This window comes from Suncus etruscus, chromosome 11 (genome assembly GCF_024139225.1).
Source record: "Suncus etruscus isolate mSunEtr1 chromosome 11, mSunEtr1.pri.cur, whole genome shotgun sequence".
NCBI classification, from domain to species: Eukaryota; Metazoa; Chordata; class Mammalia; order Eulipotyphla; family Soricidae; genus Suncus; species Suncus etruscus.
This window is the reverse complement of record NC_064858.1, coordinates 65,842,169-65,848,948: the sequence shown is the minus strand read 5'-3', so window position 1 is coordinate 65,848,948 and position 6,780 is coordinate 65,842,169. Positions and strand designations below refer to the sequence as shown.

The following is a 6,780-nucleotide window of genomic DNA, read 5'->3' as shown; positions in this document are numbered from 1 at the left end:
TTTTTGTATCTTTTAAATAATTTCTTCACTTTAGTTGTCCTTTAATTTTCCTACTTGTTGTTATTTGACTTTTCTTTCAAGAATCTTTTTGTGATCTTTGTCCAGTTAATATCTAGTGATAAGTATCTTACTATGGTAAATGTTTACATGTACAGTTGTGCCATTTGCTTTCCCCTGCTTGAGTAATTCAATGTGAATGACATTTTTCTTCCTGTAAACCTGGAATATTTTCCAAATAACTGACTTTTTTAGTGGCCTCTCACAACCCAAATCTCTTTGTCCTTCAGGATAGATATGTATCATACAGTGTACTTCTGTCTCAGCCCTTTGGAAAGAGAAGAAGGCCATAATCTTCCTGCAAATTTGAGAAGGTACTCTGAGATGCCTTTTTATTTCTTGCTAAGGTCAGAGTTCACAAAAGGGTTGAATCTCATTTTGGTTATTAAAATTTCAATGATGGCAGCAGAAGAAAAGAGGGCTCTTCAGAGAGTTTCATGATTCCATACAAATTGTAATAGTGTTTCTTCTGTGTCCAGGGAGAATATCCATAAAATCTTGATAGAAAATATATTTTATAATTGCTTCTCGGACTTTAGGCTAAGATTAAGTGGACAATGCATTTAATTTGCATGATACTTTGGATGGTATGGTCATTTTAATTATGTCAGTTTATCAAACCCATTATGTGGAATATTTCCTCGATTTTATTAATTTTTCTGCATCATAATGACATTGATATTTATATAAGACTTTTAGATCATTTTAAAGTTGACATTTAGATAGTTAATATTTTTAAACAAATATTTTGAAAGACAGACCAAACCCACAAACCCAGTAGAGCTTTGCTACTTCCTATGATTATAGACCTGAGAATTTAGTGCTTGGGTTGGTCAATATAACTGGGGACTACTATGGATATAACTGGTAGTACTCAGGAGCCCATGTCACTATGGGAATTTAACTGTGGGCCTTGTACTTGGTACACATGTTCTCACTTCTTTGAGATATCACTTTAGGTTCTGGAAAAATTTATTTTTAATGTCTTTCAGTCTTTGTAACAGTGGGACTATGACAAGCTAAGTAAAACAAAGAAGAGACTAACTCAGAACAAAATTACATTTTCTCTTAAATATTTGCAAATTCTAAAAAATAAAATTCCTGATGGAGGTCATAATAAATCTAGCAAAATTTTTATAAATTTCTTGATACTAGGGAAAAAGTCAAGAAGTAAGGAGAAGGACCCATGTAGAAACTATGTTTCTGTTGGGAGCACCAAATGAATGAAGTACACTGAAAATAGAGTGTCAAAAAGCAAAACATAGCTACCATATCACTATTTCTGTCTTAGAAGGAAACTCATTCAACTCCAGAAGTGATTTTGACACCAATCAAATGTAAATTTCCTCTAAGGAAATGATGTACCACTGATAAATATTGCAGCCATTACACATTTCCTTCCAACCTTTCTGTGTACTTCTAATTCTACTTCAATACATATGGCCATTAGTTTTTATTATATATATTTTTCCTTTTTAAAAGTTTGTTCAGGAATGGAGAGTTAAGTACAATAAGTACGGAGATTGTCTTGAAATATGGCTGATCCAGATTTTTATCTCCAGCATTTCATATGGTGCCCACGGCCTACCAGGAGTAATCTCTGAAAGCAGAGATAAAAATTACTCCTGAAAAACACTGGGTAGATCACCAAATAATAATGAATAAATAAAGAATAAATACAAATACAATTTTGTTTAATTTTATTGAATCTTATTCTTCATTTCTTGAGATGAGTGTTTTAGATTGATAAATTTTCTGTCCTCTGTTTACATATGTTTGAAAGGAGAGCATTTACACTTAAAACATAATTTAAATTTACTGAATGTAACTTAAAAAGTTAATTTTGTTCATTTATTTTAATTACTCATATTTATTCATTACTTAAACAAATCTTTATATCTAGTCATCAATCACTTGTTCAGGAACAAGTGTTAAAAGGGGTATTTAATTTTCCTTTAAACTATGCTCTGGATTTCTCTTTTATCTATTGTATTATATTTTTATAACATATTTTTCTATAAAATAATTTCTGCCAAAATATTTTGGGCAGCTCTTCAGCCATTGTTCAATTTTCTTTTGTCATGTAAAAGTGACCTTTGCTTGTTTTTTTTGTTTTGATGTCTAATATGTTGACATATTTAAGTAAATATATAACCATATTTCTCAAATCACCAATTTCAGAAATGAACTAATATTTCTGAAATTTCAGAAATGAGCTAATCTTATATAGAAGTGTCTTTTATTTAAGATTGAGAAATGATCATTTTTCTTTTCACTCCTTGTTTATTTTATTTTTATTTATTTATTTTGATTTTGGGGGCCACAGCTGGTGACACTCAGGGGTTACTCCTGGCTCTGCACTCAGAAATCGCTCCTGGCTTGTGGGACCATATGGGACACTGGGGATCTAACTGAGATCCTTCCTGGGTCAGTCGCGTGCAAGTCAAGTACCCTACCACTGAGCTATCATTCTGGCCTATCATTCTTGTTTATTTTTAATTGATTTTTTTACCTTACAAAAATACAATTTGGGGGGCCAGACAGATAGTACAGTGGTAGGGTATTTGCCTTGCAAGCAGTTGACCCAGGACAGATGATGGTTCAAATTTCGGCATCCCATTTGGACCCCTCTTGCTTGCCAGGAGTGATTTTTGAGAACAGAGCCAGGAGTAACCACAGGATGCCCCTGGGTGTGGCCCAAAAACTAAACAAAACAAACAAAAAACTCACAATTGCTATAATAATAGCAAGAACTACTGACAATTATATCTCTAGTTTCTAGATTATTTCTTGGAACATAATCAATGTAATGACATGTGTTCCTTTTATTTAAATTCACATATTAGGAAGGATACAGATAAAGATACTTTACTCTGAATACATGGAAGATGGCAGACTGGTAGAATAATGAAGAAACAAGATTTTAGTTATTTGTAAATTTAATTATAACAAATTAAAATAATTTAAAGATAAATCAGTTTTTATCCTTTGTGTCACATATGGTCCTCCTGAGCCCACCAGAAGTGATCATTGAGCAAAGCCAGGTATGCCACTCCCCCCCTCCAAAATAAGTAGGTTTTATATAAAATATGAGGAATTCAAGAACAACTGATTAACCAATTCAAATAAATTATCTTTATTAAATTAACTTCAGAGCAATTTGATTGGTTCAAAATTTTAATTTTAAACTAGAGTAGAAAGTGGAAAGTTAAGCAGAGATTCTCCTTAACTTCTCGTTCTAGTGTAAACAGCCTTCTACATTAAGCACCTATCAGTTAAGTTAAAACATTTTGTTTATTTTCATTAATGAATAATTATTATGCAAAGTTTGCTATGTTTCATTCTTTAGGGTATCATCATGCAGACAAAACAGAACAGGTAGGAACATTTTAAATCAGGCCTTGAATATTAGATTATGGCATTTCCAACAGTTGTGAAACATAAAAAAACTCCTTCATCTCCTCTCTCAGAAAACATGCCCTATTTTCCACTTCAGAGGAAAGAATTAAACTTAAGTATGTGTCTAAAGATGCAAGACTAGCAAGCAATCAATATTTTTTCCTTTGGGCATTTGTCTTCAAATTTCTCCAATTGGTCAAAGTAGTAGAATCATATGAACTAATTTTTCACATAGAAAATCACACTCCTGTGATTAGTACTTATGTTTAAGCATGTATAAGCATTACTCTACATTTAATAGATGTGCATATTATATCCTTTCTAAAAATCTCATTTGAGCTGCTGAAATTTTATAACTAAACAAATAATCTGTTTGCTAACTTGTATTCCAATAAGGCATCTTTTTTTAATAATAATTTTTATTTTGACCAAAGTGAATTACCTACCTTTCACAATATTTTAGGTACATATTAACATTGAATCAGGGGAATTCCCATCACCAAAGTTGTCCTCCCTCCACTCGTTCCCAGCTAGCAACCCATATCTCCCACCCCCAGGCTGCTGGTATAAGTGGTCCCCTCTGTGTCTAGCTTACTACTTAGTGATCATACAACTGTTTGGTCTTGGTACCCTCCATTATTTCCCCCTGTTTGAGAGATGGAACTAGATGGTTCAAGTTATGTGGTTCTGTTCGAAGAAAAGAAAAGCAATAAAATGGGGTAAAAATAAAATAAGCCAAAAATGGGCGGAGTCCTTAGAGACTCTCAACATCAGTTTAAGGAAAGAAAGGGAAAAAGGAAAAGGAAGAGAAACACCACAACAATACAAAAAGAAATATCAAACAAAAAATCCAATGAGTACTACAGCAATGAAAACAAGCACCACATAATAACCACAGCCCTGAAATAAAAACAAAACAGCAAAAAAAAAAAAGAGGAAACAACAATATAAAAACCAAAAAATAAAAAATAAAGAAAAAATAAAAGAAAAAATAAAATAAATGAAAAAAGATTATTTTGTGCTGGTTTTTTTTCCCTGCATAGGCACAGTAATTATTGATTTCTCCACCCTTGATGTATACTGTCATGAGAATAACTACAGACTCCTTGCATTTTCATTTACTCTCCCCTAGGTGCTTTTGTGGTATATGGAAGACTTCTGCTTCATCATGGGCTATAAAATCAGACCTCTATATCTAGAGATCTTGGTATCTGCACAGGTCAAGGAATGGAGCTTATGATGATCACTTGAAACATCTTTCTTACTAAATATTTCTAATGAGAATTAGAGACCTTCCTTCAACTAGGGCAAATAACCATTGTCACTCTTTCACCCATTCCTATTTTTCTTTAAAATACTTAGGTCAAACCTAGACTAGACTCTAATCTTCAATCCATCTAGAACATAAATTCTACAGAAAGAAAATTTGTCTCTTTCCCACCATTGTGGAGAACAGCTCACTATTGGACCACTTCCAAATACCCCTAAATGCTAGCAATTTAATTTTCATTTGTATACATTCTTTACATTTCCAATAAGGCATCTTTAAACCTCAACTCTAACAAAAATATCAATCTCTATTCTGAGCAACCTAAATCACAAATTTCAAATTTTGCATATCATCATTGTGTACTTCATTTCTTCATTTATTGTTTCCATTTTCATGTTTTCTACTATTTACTAGTGTGATGCATATTTTAAAGAAAGGATCAATAGTGATTGTGCTTGTGGGGGTTAGGGTGGGCCTCGAAAAATATCAATCGATATCTTACACTCCATTTTCTGTTCCAGAGTGATTTGGCTATATGCATTTTTGTATAAACAGCCACAGGCTGGTTATAAATCATTCTACCTATCAATTTACTGGCAGTCTGCAACCTGGTTGGATGATTTCCCCAAGAGAAAAAAAAGCAGGGCAACTCTTGATCACAATATATATTCCAACTGCAAGTACATACAGCTGAAATGTGTTCTTGCTCTAAGAAACAGAAAAAAATGTCCACAGAAACCTATTTTCAAAGATGCAATTTAATTTTCAACATAGCCATGCATTTATGTTTAGAAACTTTAAATTAAATTGTCTTTTAAAGTTAAGATAAACATCTTATTAACAGTATTAAGATCATCAGCTATTAAGTGTTTAAAGAGCAGCCCAAGAATGTTTAAGCAAGAAACATTTATAATTGCAGTGTGTATCGCTTCTCAGCCTTTTGGCTAAGATCAAGTGTAGTATAATTGTAGTGTGCATATATAATCAGACATGCTTATCACATTTCTGTTTTAGAAGCATATATTTAACCAAATCTCTATGAATGTAAGACACATGCAGATAAATATACCAATTATACAATTTAAAAGTGGAAATATAATTGTTTTAGGCAGATATACTATCTTTGTTGTAGTACAATTCCATAATATAATTTCTTATCACTGTGGCAGTTCTATGGTTGTTTCAAAAGCTGTTGCACAATGTATAAATTTACCTATGGAAATTAAAAGTAAGATTTCTCCTTAAGTGACATTTATTTCTCAAAAAAGGTATTAAAGCAAGAAATATTGTCTTCAATCTTAACCTCAGTATAACGACATTCTGAGTGACGTATCTTGACTATATAATATATTGAAACAAAAATGCAATTTCTTGCTTCATATTAATTAAATAAGTGACCTTTGCTAAGGCATTTGAAAACATAAATTTAGAATAAAGTTAAATAAAACTATCAGAAGTGAACTTTTTTTTTTGGGGGGGGGGCCACACCCGGCGGTGCTCAGGGGTTACTTCTGGCTGTCTGCTCAGAAATAGCTCCTGGCAGGCACGGGGGACCATATGGGACACCGGGATTTGAACCAACCACCTTTGGTCCTGGATTGGCTGCTTGCAAGGCAAACGCCTCTGTGCTATCTCTCCGGGCCCAGAAGTGAACTTTAAGGTAAATTGCTCATTACCTGTTTTTAATATTGTCTGTGGTTGTTAAGAATATAGTTTTGCAGAAAACATCTTACCTCATACCCAATTGTCCATAAGGCAATCTCACTCTGAAAAACAAAATAAAAACGGGTTAATTGGCTCCATTCAAAATTGAAAAATTAATCCATCAGTTAATTTATTCATGTATTTAAATTAGTAGCCATTTAATCTTATTTAACTATTTATTAATTAAACATCAAATATTTTACAAATTAATTAGAAACTTTTTCTGTTACAGTAGTGCCAGATAATAATTTTAACTTGACAATTTATAATTTAATACTTACATTAAGAATGTTAACCAAAATATATATATTATGTATATATAAATATATCTAGTATGATAAATAAACAAA

The 6,780-nt window shown here is 32.2% G+C and overlaps 1 pseudogene; it reads left to right on the top strand.

The window, feature by feature from the left end:
• Positions 1-5,650: 5,650 nt before the first annotated feature.
• On the top strand, positions 5,651-5,764 carry LOC126023342 (uncharacterized; annotated as a pseudogene).
• Positions 5,765-6,780: the final 1,016 nt, after the last annotated feature.